The 16785-nt window shown below is 48.9% G+C and overlaps 1 protein-coding gene and 1 long non-coding RNA gene across 3 annotated transcripts in view; one reads left to right on the forward strand and one right to left on the reverse strand.

The window, feature by feature from the left end:
• Nucleotides 1-16785, reverse strand: part of lmo3 (LIM domain only 3) — a 237778-nt gene that overhangs the window by 62787 nt on the left and 158206 nt on the right. The gene's annotated exons all lie outside the window — the stretch shown is intronic.
• LOC130110105 (uncharacterized) lies at nucleotides 6963-12765 on the forward strand. The gene is made up of 3 exons (XR_008810024.1): nucleotides 6963-7092; nucleotides 7178-7375; nucleotides 12431-12765. It is a non-coding gene; the product is annotated as an uncharacterized LOC130110105 (long non-coding RNA).

The following is a 16785-nucleotide window of genomic DNA, read 5'->3' on the forward strand; positions in this document are numbered from 1 at the left end:
GCTTCTGTCACTTGGAGCTATTTAGCATCCATAGTTAAAAGCAAACAGAGCAAAATAAGTGGAGGTGCACAGATGAGACTGCTCAGTTTTTCTCTAGGTCATGAGATCTGTTCCTGCCTGACTCACCATGAGAGTCTGTTGCTTTATCACAGGTGGGCAGGAGGCTGTGTTCTCCACTAGCTGGAGAGTTGACGGGGTTGAAAGGGAGATTGTGAGGTTTGTTTTGGACGGAATATGATAGTCTGACTGCATCCAGGGTGAGAAGGCTGCTAAACACACAGCCTGAAGGAAAACAAAACCAATGTACGCCAAGGCCTCCAGGGCGAGCGAGGAGGAGCAGTTGCATATCATTTGGAGTTGAATGGTACGGCTGGTTATCATGCCCTCACATGCCTGCGGAGGAGAGGTGGCAGCCAGACACCCAGCCGTGGTGTAGCCACGGTGCTAGGCTAACAGATCCAGATTTAATAAACACAGAACATTAAACATCACAAAAAAATCACATGTTTAAAGCATCACAGCTAATAAAAAGGAGTAAATCACGTGAAAATGCAGAGGTTCAGATTCTAACACCACAGTTTTCAGTGTCATCAAGCTAATGACACATATCTAACCTAAAATACTGAGATCGTGTGTGAAGCTTGGTCAAACATAACCAAATAATTGTAGTTGATAGGTAATACTGAAGGAAAATAAAGGTAACTAGCATGAAGAAGTTACCTCTGCTGTTCCTTCAACATTTTACCTGTGATGACAACTAAAACGTTTTTCTTTCACTCTTCAGTAAAACCTTCCCTCATAACAGATTAGAAATGGACGGTATTCTTAAAGCAAACCTCCTCTTAATCTGTAAAGTCTTGTGGACCACTGCCAGGAGAGAAGAAGGACAGGGCAAGCCTGTAATATATGCATAGAAATGACCTGCAGCACTCCCCACAAAGAGGGCCACAAAAGGTCAAACAGCCTCCAAACTGTGCATGAGTTTAATTAAAAAGACAAAGAAGAGCGCGGTTCCTGAATGGCCGAGCACCAATACTGTTGGTGGAGAAGGGCAGCTTGGCTGGGGTTCTTTCAGCGGGCCTCTGTAGCACTTCCCATCAGCTGCAGTGCCATCTTCCCTTTCCTTTGATGTCAATATAGAGCATGTATTAGGGCCACAGAGGTTAATCTCAGAAGAGAGAGGACATCAAGTAGTCAGCGAAGGGGAAGAAATTCACATCAGCTTCCGCTGTGGTGGGAAGGCAAGTTAAGCCCGCGGTTTGAAAAAATCATATACGCTTTTCAGGCTGGTCAGCAGGTAATGGATTTAATTTAATTTTCAAGCTATACCATGGCTGAAAATGATATGAAACCTTGAAAAAAGTAGACCACTGCCACGTGGGGCCTGTGACCAACATGGGGATGGTAGATTACAGAAATTATAAAGGTTTGATTTGCTTGGATGAATTTAACACGATATGAGTCAATATTCATTACAGAGAGGTGTGTGTGGTCAGAGGGGGGTCGCTGCTGAGACATCACGTGACTTCCAGTATTAACACATATCAGCACATGATGGATGTGTTCAATTGCACAAAGTAAATGATTCAATGAATTTTTCATTACGCCGGTTGATATGTTTTGGACACAGAATTAGATAAGCTAGGCAACAATACAGATGCCTCTAGAGTTGTTCCTGTGTGTTATTCCTGTCAACACCCCCAAGCCCACACCACATATAATGAACCTATAACTTCTCAGTTCTCAACTCAGTAGCACATCAAATCAAATAATTTTCCTCATCCACATAACGTACTGCACTTTAGGCTAATTGCTGCTGATAGCTGGAAGCTACGAGAAACCACAAATAAAGAAGCTCTCAGCCACCTGATGTCACCGACGGGAAAGTCCAGTGATCCGGCATCCAGGAGAGTTATACAGCTCTACTAGGAATACATGGCTGGAAGAAATCAATGCTAGAAGAGCAGCTGGGCTGGAGGGACGCAGCTAGTGTTAGCTGTCTGACTGCCTGCGTGTGTAATTAAAGTTATCATCATCACAACAACCTTCTGTACATGGCCAGACAATAACCACATTATTGCCTCATTAACTCCTACGAATAATCTTAATAATACTAATCCCCATTTTCTGTGATTGATTTTCTTTGGTCTAAGAGTTTTCATATGAACGTCAGCAAAATGTATCCACCACTAGTGCTAAATGGAGACATTTTTCCTGATTATTTGAAAAATCATCTAATAATAACATATTGGTTCATAATAGAGAATGATTTGGGCAAAATCGACATAGCTCCCAGATTCGTATTTCCCTTCATGTGAACGTGAGGATGACTAAATTTAACTGATTGTTTTGTTTTTCATGATCATTGAATATGTTTATTGCATAAAATTATACTACATAAAAAAAGAAAACAGCAGAAATATCCCAGGTAATAGAAGAAGAAGAAGAACCTCTCATGGTGTTTCATTTTATCCAAAGACAAATGTGTAGCAGACAAAGTTCCAGACTTGTCAATATGTTACCATGGCTCAGCAGAATGGCTCATTAATGGATGCTGCAGAGCTTATAAACCAGACAGCACCACCAGCTCACTGCTGCTATCTGCTGCACTACTGGCTGGCATGGCCGAATCCATCCAAGTCAAGTAAAGTCAAGTCAAGCCAAGCCAAGCCAAGCCAAGCCAAGCCAAGCCAAGCCAAGCCAAGCCAAGCCAAGCCAAGCCAAGCCAAGCCAAGTCAAGTCAAGTCAAGTCAAGTCAAGTCAAGTCAAGTCAAGTCAATGATATTTGTAAAGCTCAATATCACAAATTACACATGTGCCTCAGTGGGCTTTACAGCAACACAACATCCTGTCCTTAGTCCCTCTTATCGGATAAGGAAAAACTCCCTTGTTCCTTATCCTTGTGCATAAATACATTACATAAATACATTACATTGCTTCAGCAGTGAATATGTTCCTTTCAGAGTGTCACCTTATGTGTAATCTCACTTTGCTTCAATAGTGATTTAGGGTTAGGGTTAGGATTAGTACTAACCCTAACCCTAACCACACAATCATAGATTGTATAGGCTATCGTTACCCCCTTAACTATCAAAGGAAAAGAACAATCAACAATGACAAGATCAGTCCTGAAAATGTACTGCCTGTGCCTGCTTGACTAACACCAACATGCAAAATAGGCTGGGTTTACACAGCACAAAAAACATAGAACAATGTAGCCCGCTCCCACTGTCTGCCCTCAGAATGTGTTTGCGCCAGCCACAGGTCTGCATGGAATACAGTCCTGCTGTGTAGTGCACTTCCTCTGCATGGGATATAGTTCTGCACTTCCTCTGCATGGAAAACAGTCTTGCTGTGCAGTGCACTTCCTCTGCATGGAATACAGTCCTTCTGTGTAGTGCACATCCTCTGCATGGGATATAGTTCCGCACTTCCTCTGCATGGAATACAGTCCTTCTGTGTAGTGCACTTCCTCTGCATGGGATATAGTTCTGCACTTCCTCTGCATAGAATACAGTCCTGCTGTGTAGTGCACTTCCTCTGCATGGAATATAGTTCTGCACTTCCTCTGCATGGAATACAGTCCTTCTGTGTAGTGCACTTCCTCTGCATGGGATATAGTTCTGCACTTCCTCTGCATAGAATACAGTCCTGCTGTGTAGTGCACTTCGTCTGCATGGAATATAGTTCTGCACTTCCTCTGCATGGAATACAGTCCTTCTGTGTAGTGCACTTCCTCTGCATGGGATATAGTTCTACACTTCCTCTGCATGGAATACAGTCCTTCTGTGTAGTGCACTTCCTCTGCATGGAATATAGTTCTGCCGTCTGGTCTACTTGCTCTGCATGCCAGATGTGGCTTTCATAGAAATACACTGGGTAATGCATGTAGCGACCCTGTACTGCTGGGAGTTCTGATTAGCAGAGTCAGTCCATCATCTCCCTGCTCTGGAAACGACCTGTGAATTGTTCAGATAATGGTGGTACAGCCTGGCTGTGGCCGACAACAGCTGAGAATACAGACAATGTTCGGTTGTAAATTCTGTAAGTGTGGGTTTTCATAGCTGTGAAGGCTACATGCACTTTAGAACCACACACACACATACACACACACACACACACACATATATATATATATATACACACACATACACACACACACACACATACATACATACATACATACATACATACATACATACATACATACATACATACATACATACATACATACATACATACATAATATATATGTTGTTTTTTGTTTTTTTTCCCAAAACTGTCAATAGTGTTGTTATAAGTGCTCAAATGATGAGGAGCAGAATATTAATACAGATACAGGAAAGAAAGAAAAAACAAACATTTTAATACATTGCAATACAGGCCTGTTTCGTGCGTCGCACACTCATCTCATATAGTATATATATATATATATATATATAAGCAGTATATTAGGGTTAAAAAGCCTAAAATGACATTTCAGCCCTGTCTTAACTGTTAAATTCATTTAATAAAGAACACTTATTGTAAAGCAGAATGAAAATGGAGGGCTACAAAACTTTCCACCCATCTTGAAAGGCTGAAGAATCTCATGAAAAGTTTTAACTTGGCAGTTAAACTTGCACGTACTAATTATTTTTCGGCTCGTACAACTAAACACATGACTCCAAGTCTACGCCTCTTCGACATTACCAACCACACCACAAACACTCTCCCACTTTTTTTTCCCAGCCTTCCGTTGATAAACATGAATAGTTTTTTTTTCTTTTTTTTCCCCAATAAGGTTCAAGCTTTTACGAATGCACGTATCCCTCCTCCTCAAAGTCTCCCTATCCTTTGTTATAAACACCTTACACCTGTCAGTCACTACTAAGCATCTAACCAATGTCATTACCAAAACAAAACCACCCCTCTGTTCGCTGGACATTCTTCCAACTCACTTCTTTAATGACATGTTTCATTCACGCTCCCCATTTGTCCTAGCCATTATTATTAACTTCTAACCATTATTAACTTCTAGACATTATTATTAACTTCTAGCCATTATTAACTTCTAGCCATTATTAACTTCTAGACAATATTATCTTCTAGCCATTATTAACTTCTAGACATTATTATTAACTTCTAACCATTATTAACTTCTAGCCATTATTATCTTCTAGCCATTATTATTCAATTCTAACCATTATTAACTTCTAGACATTGTTATTAACTTCCAGCCATTATCAACTCCTAGCCATTCTTAACGTCTAGCCATTATTAACTTCTGGCCATTACTAACTTCTAGCCGTTATTAATTTCTAGCCCTTACTAAATTCTAGCCATTATTAACTCCTAGCCATTATTAACTTCCAGTCATTACTAACTTCTAGCCATTATTAACATCTAGCCATTATTAACCTCTAGCCATTATTAACCAATAGCCATTATTAACTTCTAGCCATTATTAACTTCTTGCTTTTATCTGGTCAAGTGCCTGATTATTTTAGATCCGCTATAGTTCAACCGCTTCTCAAAAAGCATCTCTTGAGCCATCCATTATAAATAACTTCCACCCCACATCTAAACTTCCCGTCCTGTGTAAAAACTTGGAAAAACAGTTGCTGAGCAGCTCATTGATCACAGGGGCTCTTTGCTCTTTTTCAGTTAGGTTTTAGGGCGGGTCATAGCACAGAGACAACGCTCCTTAGAGTTCTTAATGATATTCTTTCAGCAGCTGATAATGGCCAAACATCTGTTTTATTGCTTTTACATCTTACGGCGGTGTTTAATACAGTTGACCATGGGATTTTAATTGAACATCTTAAGCACTGGGTTGCATATCAGGTAAGGTTTTGCATTGGTTTTATTCCATTATTTCTAACAGAAAATTCTGTCTGCGCATTTGGTGACTTTAAATCCTCCACCTCCCATTTATCCAATGGAGTGCCTCAAAGTTCAGTCCTTGGCCCTTTATTTTTCTCCATATATAACTTACCTCTAGGTCAACTATTTTATAAGTACAATATCAGTTTACATTTTTATGCGGACAACTCCCAGATCTATGTCTTGTTTTAAAATGTTAATGATTACTTTTAAAGCACATTTAGGGCTGCTAATTATATCTCTGACTTGCTAACTCCTTACAGCCCGGATGCAGCCTGAGATCCTCCGGCAGAGGTCTGTTGGCAATTCCTAGGTCAAGGCTAAAAACCAGAGGAGACCCATCCTATTGAGTTAGGGCCCCACAACTCTGGAAAAACCTGCCAGAGAAGATCAAGCAGGCTAGCTTTATTTCTTCTTTTAAATCTCTCTTAAACATGAACTTTTTCAGAATTGCTTTCTCCTGAATTGGCTATTCTTCTGTTTTAACCTTACTTGGTTTTGCTGTTTTTAGTAATTCAAAAATCCTTTCATTATTACTGTATCCATTCTACTATTATTTATTATTTACGTATCTGGTAATTTCTCTTATTTATGTCCCTGTAAAGCACTTTGTAACTTGTGTTTGAAAAGTACTATAAAAATGAAAGTATCATTATCATTGTTAATGTTATTAATATTATTATGTACATCATGTACTTGGCAGCTGATGAGTGCGCAACACACGAAATAGGCTTGTACTGCTATGAATTAAAGTTTTTTTCCCTACATCGCTCTCTCTCTCTCTCTCTCTCTCTCTCTCTCTCTCTCTCTCTCTCTCTCTCTCTCTCTCTCTCTCTCTATATATATATATATATATATATATATACTATATAGTATACACACACACATATATATATATATATATATATATATATTTATACATGGCAGTATTAGCTTGTTTTGTGTGTCGCGCACTCATCAGCTGCTAATGTGATTAGCAGCTGATGAGTGCGCGACGCATGAAACAAGCTAGTACTACTGTTGTGGTTACACCGCCCCGAGCTGCCTCCCCGGCACGTTCAAGCCACTCCCCCAGCTCGGACGTGCCGGAAACATCCGAGCGCTCGGCTCGCGCTCTGAGGAGACGAGAGCTGCACTGCACCAGGTGTTTGCCATCATCCATCAGGCACACCTGCGGCAATCAGGCAGCCCTCTACAAGAAGTCTCCCAGGACTACTGAACCCTGCGGTAAAGCTCTGACAAGCCCTTCAGCCTTCCTTGCATTCTGTTTATTCCCCAGTGTCTTATCTTCGTGTCTCTGTTTCCTCCCAAGACTCTCCCTCCGCGACTTCCACGGCTCCCCGCGTCTCCCTCGTCCCCAGCGACCTTCACGTTTTTCCCCGGACCTCTCCTGCGATCTCCCCCGTGTCTCTCTACCTGGACCCCTCCTTTCGGACTTGACTTCCCGGATCTCGGAACCGGACTTCCTCGGACAACCCCTTTTGGATCACGGACTGGACTTGCTTGCCAGGTGCACGCACATTATTCAACACCTCCTTGTCATTTACATACCGCACCCCACATAGGCCAAAAACCCTCACACATAGTTATACACGCAAACCACGGGACACCACACATAGTTTATTCACACATCCCACTAACAGAACGTTTTTCGCACCAAACATTCTCCCCACTCTATTCCATTTATTATTTAGTGGCAGTATTTGTTATCTCCCTTCCTTGTTATTCCCCTCCCCCAATAAAACCGCCTTTTGGATTTCGAAGTCATCCTGTGTCTGTCTGCCTTGGGTTTCACCACACGGGTCGGGTTCTGATGCGTGAGCATAACAGAACATCGGAGCCATTATGGACCCAGGCAAACCCAAGGGGCAGACGGTCCCTGTGACACCCCCGACCCCTAAGCCCCAGAGCCCCGTCACCCTAGAGGCAGTAGTAAGAAGTCACAGCTGCCAACTTGCCTCTCTCCACTCAGAGCTTACTACTGCCTTCTCCCAGGTCACCGGAGAGATCAGCGATCTTCAGTCCGGCTCCCAGGCCGCGACGAGCGCGTTAGACGCCCTCTCCGCGCAGATCGCTGCCCTCACAACAGCGGTCTCCAGGATGAGCGACCACCCTGCTCTGGCCCCGGTCCCTGCCCCCAGCTCGGCCTCCGGATTCCCCGTTCCTGGTCCCGACGTTCCTCCTCCTCCGAGTCAACCCCCACTGGACCTCCGGTTCGAGCCTAACCTTCCCTGCCCCAAGGCCTTCGGTGGGGAATTCGAGCTGTGCAGGGGTTTCCTTGGTCAGTGTGAGCTCCTGTTCAAACACCAGCCAGCCAGGTATAGGACAGGAGAGACTAAGGTAGCCCTTGTTATGGCCCTCCTCACCGGCAAAGCCCTCAGCTGGGCCATAGCGGCAGTTGGCCATACCAAGCGGCTCGCCTCGGACTATGGTGCCTTCCGCCGCGACTTCCGTCTGGTGTTTGACCACCCAGCTGACGGGCAGGACGCTGCCAGCCGCCTCCATTCCATCCAGCAGGGAGCCAGGTCGGTGGCAGATTATTCCTTGGAGGTGAGGATACTCGCGGCAGACAGTGGGTGGGATGACACTGCGCTCAAGAGCGCGTACAGGAGGGGGCTGAGAGAGCCCATCAAAGACCTCATCGTTCCGGACAGCCCTGCCTCCTTCAACGAGCTCGTCACCCTCGCCCTCCTGATGGACGAACGGCTGTGGGAGGGGCGCCAGGAACGCGCCCCGCGCACTGGGCCCTCCCATAGACCAACCCCCGTCCGTTCTACCGGTGCCTTCCCTGGGTCAGCATCCCACGGGCTCTCTCCACCCTCACATTCCCCCTCGCAACCCTGGGTGGCTTCTGGATCCAGGCCGGAGGAGGATTCCATGCAGTTGGGTCAGTCACGGCTCCCGCTGGAGGTTAGGGAGCAGAGGATGCGTGACCACCTCTGCCTCTACTGCGGGAGGTCGGGCCACTACATCACGGCCTGCCCGACTCGCCCAAAAGACCCGGCTCACTAGCGAGGGGTGTCCTAGTGAGCCTGACGACCCTTCCTCAGCCCCAGCCCAAGAAGGAGCACAACCAGCTGCTCCCGGTCACTCTCACCTGGGGTAACGACTCACTCTCAATTGGTGCACCCCTGGATTCAGGGGCGGACGAGTGTTTGATGGACATCTCGCTGGCCCAGCAGGCCGGCGTTCCACTTGTCCCCCTAGACACAGCCCAAGCCCTAGATGGTCGTTCACATGGTAAGATCACACACAGCACTGCTTCCCTCACTCTTTCGGGTAATCACGTGGAAACTATGCGTTTTTTGGTTTTGCACGCCCCCACAGCACCCCTGTGGGGTGCTCGCCCACCCGGAAGACCGTGGTTGGAACAGCACGATCCCCACATCTCTTGGTCTACTGGGCGGATTTTGGGTTGGAGCGTTGCGTGTCATGCCAACTGCCTTTGCTCCGCCCACTCCCCATCCAGCGGCCTCAGACCCGTGCCTCCTCCCACGGATCTCACTGGTGTTCCTCCCATTTATCAAGATTTAGCCCCTGTATTTAGTAAGGACAGTGCACTTTCCCTCCCCCCTCACCGTCCCTATGATTGCGGCATAGATCTCCTTCCTGGGGCCGCCCTTCCCACCGGTCGGTTGTATAACCTCTCCGTCCCGGAGAAGGAGTCTATGCGCAATTATATCACAGAGTCCCTGGCCTCAGGAATCATAAGGCCCTGTCTTCCCCGGTGGCAGCAGGCTTCTTTTTTGTGGCAAAGAAGGAGGGCAGCCTGAGGCCTTGCATAGATTATCGAATGTTGAATGACATCACGGTGAAAAATAAATATCCACTCCCCCTTATGAGTTCCACGTTCGAGCCACTCACTCACGCCACGGTGTTCACCAAGCTGGACCTGCGCAGCACGTACCACCTGGTGCGCATCCGGGAAGGGGATGAATGGAAGACGGCCTTCAACACCCACCTAGGGCATTTCGAGTACCTCGTTATGCCCTTCGGCCTCACCAACGCCCCGGCTGTCTTCCAGGCGTTGGTCAATGACGTGCTCCGGGACATGCTGAACACGTTCGTGGTGGTGTACCTGGATGACATCCTCGTATTCTCCAGGACTGAGGAGGAACATCACCAGCCTGTCCGCCTGGTCCTCCAACGGTTGCTGGAGAACAGGCTCTTCGTGAAAGCCGAGAAGTGTGTGTTCCACTCCGCCTCCGTGGAGTTCCTTGGCCACATCGTGGAGAAGGGGCTCGTCCGCACCGACCCCAGGAAGACCCGAGTGGTTGAGGAGTGGGCACGGCCCACCAACAGGACGCAACTCCAGCGCTTCCTGGGGTTTGCAAACTTCTACCGGCGGTTCATCAGGGGGTTCAGCCATGTGGCCGCCCCCCTTATTGCACTCACCTCCACCCTCCGCCCCTCCTCCTGGACTTTGGAGGCAGAGGCCGCCTTCTCGGCCCTGAAGAGGCTGTTCACAATGGCTCCGGTGCTCGCCCACCCGGACCCGTCCAGGCAGTTCATCGTGGAGGTGGACGCATCGGATACGGGCATCGGAGCCGTCCTCTCCCAACGGTCGGAGGAGGACCAGAAGATCCACCCGTGCGCCTTCTTCTCCCGGCATTTCAGTCCTGCGGAGAAGAACTATGACATCGGCAACAGGGAGTTGCTCGCTGTCCACGCCACCCTAGGGGAGTGGAGACACTGGCTGGAGGGAGCAGGGCAGCCGTTCATCGTATGATCCGATCACAAGAACCTGACCTACGTGCGGACGGCTAAGAGGCTCAACCCCAGGCAGGCGCGCTGGGCTCTCTTCTTCAGCCGGTTCGACTCCACCCTCACCTACCGCCCGGGCACCAAGAAGGTCAGGGCAGATGCCCTCTCCCGTCTCTTTCCCGAGGGGTCCCCTGACGCCCCAGACACCATCCTTCCCCCGGCCCGGGTGGTGGGTGTCGTCACCTGGGCCATTGAATCGGGGGTGATAAGAGCCCAGCGCGCCAAGCCCGACCCAGGCAATGGACCCCGGAACCGGCTATTTGTGCCTCCCTCTGTCCGGCCCCAGGTTTCTGGAGTGGGGCCACTCCAGCCATTTTGCCTGCCACCCCGGTGTCCACCGAACGGCGGCCTTCATCCGCAGGGGTTTCTGGTGGCCCACCATGGAGGCAGACACCAGAGAGTTCGTGGCTGCCTGCACCACCTGCGCCCGCACCAAGTCTCTCCATCGCCCTCCAGTAGGTCTCCTGCGCCCCCTTCCTGCCCCCGGCCGACCTTGGTCCCGCATTTCCTTGGACTTTGTTACTGGCCTCCCCGTGTCCCAAGGCAATGACACCATTGTTGACCGGTTTTCCAAGGCCGTCCACTTTGTTGCCCTCACTAAACTCCCCTCTGCAGCTGAGACGGCGGACCTTGTCGTCTCCCACGTCGTCCGATCCCATGGGGTTCCCCTGGACATTGTCTCTGACTGTGGTCCCCAGTTCACCTCTAAGGTGTGGCAGGCCTTCTGTAAGGGGATTGGGACCATGGTCAGCCTCTCCTCCGGGTATCACCCCCAGACCAATGGGCAGGCAGAGCGGGCCAATCAAGCCCTGGAGGCGACTTTGCGTTGCGTTACCACCAGCAACCCTGCCTCCTGGAGCAAGTACCTGCCCTGGGTGGAGTACTCTCTCAACTCTACGGAGAGTTCGGCTACCGGTTTATTCCCCTTCGAGTGTTCTCTTGGTTATCAAACCCCTCTGTTCCCCTGTCAGGAGGTGGCGGTCCCGTCCATAAGGGCCCATCTCCACTGATGTTGGCGCGTTTGGAAGACTGCCCGGGCCGCTGTGTTGCGAGCTACAGAGCGGCCCGGCGCAGCGCCAACCTCCCTACCCTCAACCGGAAGCTGGCTCCCCCCTACGTCGGTCCCTACACCATCGACCGCATCGTCAACAATTCGGCGGTGTGTCTCCATCTCCCTACCTCTCTCAAGATCCATCCCGTTTTCCATGTCTCTCACCTCAAACCGGTAGCCTCCAGCCCCCTGTGTCCCCCTGTCCAAGCTCCTCCACCCCCCACGGTCCTCGACGGTGGTGACATGGTCTGGCATGTCGACCGGATGCTCACCGCAGGGGGCATGGGTACCAATATCTGGTGGACTGGGTTGGCTATGGGCCTGTGGACAGCAGCTGGGTTCCCCGGTCCTACCTGGCCGACCCCGCACTCCTGGAGGAGTTCTATCGGGCCCACCCCAACGCCATCGGATGGTCGCCCGGTGTCTCCCGTAGGAGGGCGGGGTCCTGTTGTGGTTACACTGCCCCGAGCTGCCTCCCCGGCACATTCAAGCCACTCCCCCAGCTGGTCGTGCCGGAAACATCCGAGCGCTCGGCTCACGCTCTGAGGAGACGAGCGCTGCACTGCACCAGGTGTTTGCCATCATCCATCAGGCACACCTGCGGCAATCAGGCAGCCCTCTACGAGAAGTCTCCCAGAACTCCCAGACGTACTAAACCCTGCGGTAAAGCTCTGACAAGCCCTCCAGCCTTCCTTGCATTCTGTTTATTCCCCAGTGTCTCATCTTTGTGTCTCTCTGTTTCCTCCCAAGACTCTCCCTCCGCGACTTCCACGACTCCCCGCGTCTCCCTCGTCCCCAGCGACCTTCACGTTTTTCCCCGGACCTCTCCAGCGATCTCCCCCCGTGTCCCTCTACCTGGACCCCACCTTTCGGACTCGACCCGGACTTCCTCGGACAACCCCTTTTGGATCACGGACTGGACTTTCTTGCCAGGTGCACGCACATTATTCAACACCTCTTTGTCATTTACATACCGCACCACACATAGGCTAAGAACACTCACAAATAGTTATACAAGCAAACCACGGGACACCACACGTAGTTTATTCACACATCCCACTAACAGAACGCTTTTGCACCATGCATTCCCCCCACTCTATTCCATTTATTATTTAGTGGCAGTATTTGTTATCTCCCTTCCTTGTTATTCTTCCCCTCCCCCAGTAAAACCGGCTTTTGGATTTTGAGCTGTCATCCTGTGTCTGTCTGCCTTGGGTTTCGCCACACGGGTCGGGTTCTGGTGCGTGAGCATAAAAACTTATGTATTAAAACTTGTTTTTCTGCATCTGTATTGATATTCCGCTCGTCATTAGTTGACCACTTATAACAACACCATAGATGGTTTCGGGGGAAAAAAACGATATATATATATATATATATATATATACACACATATATATCCATTATCCAAACCGCTTATCCTGCTCTCAGGGTCGCAGGGATGCTGGAGCCTATCCCAGCAGTCATTGGGCGGCAGGCAGGGAGACACTCTGGACAGGCCGCCAGGCCATCACAGGGCCCCCCCACACCACACCACACCACACCACACCACACACACCACACACACCATACCTGGGGATAATTTAGTATGGCCGAGTCACCTGACCTACATGTGTTTGGACTGTGGGAGGAAACCGGGGCACCCGGAGGAAACCCACGCAGACACAGGGAGAACATGCAAACTCCACACAGAGGACGACCCCCAAGGTTGGACTACCCCGGGGCTCGAACCCAGGTCCTTCTTGCTGTAAGGCGACCGCGCTAACCACTGCGCCAGTGTATTTATGAAATGTAAATAATGAGAATAAGTGTGTTGTGAAAAGCATAGTAAAAAAAAACAGTTGTAGTAATGTGAGAGTTACAAGGCCTCAAAACATTTTTTAATCCTTCCAAAATAGCTTCCTATGAGTTACATAGCTCTTCATTCTCCTGCACAATGCCTATTGCATACACTACTTGTTTGTATGTATATGAATATTTGTTTTTTTTAGTTAATGTATGTTAAATTAAGGTCATGGTCTCACTTATCTGTACATACCCAGTTTCCGTTTTATTTATTTTATTCCCCCTCATTTATTCCCCCCTAGCCACTGCTCCCCTCACAATATCCAACAGCTGTGTGTCAACCGTGGAGACCTTCAGGTTTCTAGCAGCTACCATTTCCAAAGACCTGAAGTGGGAGGCCAACATCAACTCCATCCCAAAAAAGAAAGACCAGCAGAGGAAATTTGGTCTGTCACAGGAGCTGTTGAGCCAGGTCTACACCGCAGTCATTGAATCTGTCCTGTGCACATCCATCATGGTCTAGTTTGGAGCAGCAATAAAACAGGATAGATATAGAATGCAGCGAACAGTAAGGTCAGCAGAAAAAAAGAAAGAAAAAAAACATCATTGGCGCTCCCCTACCCACCCTGCAGGACTTGTACACCTCTAGAGCCCAGAAACGGGCAGGCAGAATCAGCATAGACCCCCACACCCAGGACACAGTTGGCTTGAGCTCCTACCCTCTGGCAAGTGCTACAGAGCCACCAGACACAGGACCAGTTTTTTTTCTAACATGCCATCCCACGTGGTACTGTATAAATAACCCCCTCTCATCAAGATATCTGACTTACATATATATCCAATGTGCACTACCTCTTTTTAAATCAAGATTTGCAATACAAATGTATAATTGTAAATACATATACAACTGCTGTATACTGGTTATAAATTATTATTGTTATTGGATTCACAAGGCAGCTGTTAGGGCAGAAGCAAAGCAGTTGTCCTGCCTACTCCAAGTAAGAGGTACACCAATTCCTGCGTAACATTATTAGTGACCCTGATAGAGAGCAAGAGCTACAGCCCCTCAGAGTTCTTGTGGACATACCATCTCCCATGGTGGAGTTAAACACCAGAGAGCCCACCTGGAAAGATGTCCAGGAGGTGGTTACTGCAGCCAGAGCCAGCTCCACTCTGGAACCCAGTGGAGTACCCTATAAGGTATACAAGTGCTACCCAGAGTGCCTTGGAATCCTCTGGAAGGTTCTGCGGGTGATTGGGCACAGGGGAACTGTAACGGACGAGTGGAGACAGGAAGAAGCAGTCTGGATACCAAAGGAAGACGACTCGAGCAAGCAGGAACAGTTCAGATCCCTCTCACTTCTCAGTGTGGAGGGGAAGATCTGCTTCAGTGTCCTATCTAAAAGGATGACAGACTTCCTCCTGAAGAAAGCCTGCATTGACACTTCGGTACAGAAAGGTGGCATTCCTGGAGTTCCAGTGCAACTAGAACAGACTGGACTTGTCACCTAGATGATCAGGGAGGCACACAAAGAGAAAGGTGACCTAGTTGTGCTTTGGCTTGACCTCGCCAATGTATATGGCTCAATACCCCCACAAGCTGATCGAGACTACCCTGGGTTGACATCATGTACCCAGTAAGATCAAGGACCTCATCCAGAACTACAACGGGAACTTCAGGCTCAGAGTCATTTCTGGGAATACATATGACTGGCACCGGCTTGAGAGGGGGATTGTACCTGGGTGCACCATCTCAGTGACACTCTGCCCTTGCCATGAATATGGTGATCAAGGCAGTTGAAACTGAGTGCAGAGGCCCTCTGTCCAAGTCTGGCATTCCGCACCCCCCCCCCATCAGAGCCTTTATGGACGACCTCACTGTCACCACATCATTGGTGCCTGATGGTAGGTGGCTCCTTCCAGGGCCTGGAGAAGCTCATCTCCTGCGTGAGGATGTGTTTTAAACCAGCCAAATCCAGAGCCACTGTATTGAAGAGGGGAAAAGTGGTGGACAAATTTTGCTTCTTTTTGGATGGCACTGCAATCCCATCCATCACCCAGAAACCAGTCGAGAGTCTAGGCAAGATCTTTGACTGTAGCCTCAGGGATTCAGTGGCAATCCAAACAATCATTAAGGAGTTTGAGACTTGGCTCACCACAATAGACAAGTCTGGACTTCCTGGCAGGTTCAAGCTTGTATTTACCAACATGGCATCTTACCTTGAGTTCTCTGGCGTCTGCTGGTGTATGACAGTAGAGACCTTGGAGAGAAAGATCAGTAGCTACCGCTGGAGATGGCTGGGTCTTAGCAGTGCATCCCTGTATGGGAGGAGCAACAAACTTCAGCTCTCTATCAGCAGCCTCGATGAGGAGTTCAGAGTTTCTTGCACAAGGTAGTCACTTCCCTACCGAGATTCCAAGGACTCTAGAGTGGGATCATTATGATGCAGACAGGCAGACAGTGGAGAGCCCAGGAAGGCCTGGAGATAGCGGGGTCTTGGCTGAGACACGGGGCTTTGTTGGGCACGGTGGCAGCTGGACAGGCAGGGCTGGGATCATTCCACAACCTTGCTATGATAAAGCTCATGGCAAGGACAGATGCCATCTAGTCTTAAAGGAGGTGTGGGCAGGTGTCGAGCAGGAAAGGACCAGCAGGATAGAGGTCATGCAGCAGCAGGGAGCATGGCCAAGGTGGGAGGGTGTGCTGGAGAGGAAGATATCCTGGACAGATATCCAGCAGGCAGAACCTCAGCAGATCGAGTTCATGGTACAAGCTGTGTATGATGTTCTACCTAGCTCAGAAAATCTCCATCTCTGGGGCAAGATTGATTCTCCATCATATCATCTGTGCCCTGGAAAAGGTTCACTCGAGCACATCCTCAACAGCTGCCCAAAAGCCCTGGGGGAGGGCCAATACTGCTGACGACACAACCAGGTGCTGAAGACAGTTACAGAGGCCATCTCCAAAGCCTTGGCCAACAACGAGCAAACCCAGCAACAGAGGAATGTTGCCTTTGTCAGGGCTGGTGAGCAGCCTCAGTCACAGCCAAGATCAACATTAGGTCCCCTCACCTCTGCATCAAACTGGGAGCTGCAAGTCGACTTGGGGGCGTGGCTCAGGTTCCTGGACCACGTTATGACAGTGTCGTTCAGGCTAGATGTGGAGCGATCATAAACCTCTTCAAAGCAGGTACTCCTTATAGAGTTGACAGTCCCCTGGGAGGACTAGATGGAAGAGGCAACGAGCAGAAGCGGTCCACATACAAGGAGCTAATGTATCAGTGAACCCATTGAAGTGGGGTGTAGAGGCTTTGCTGGCT

The sequence above is a fragment of the Lampris incognitus genome, chromosome 3 (assembly GCF_029633865.1).
Source record: "Lampris incognitus isolate fLamInc1 chromosome 3, fLamInc1.hap2, whole genome shotgun sequence".
NCBI classification, from domain to species: Eukaryota; Metazoa; Chordata; class Actinopteri; order Lampriformes; family Lampridae; genus Lampris; species Lampris incognitus.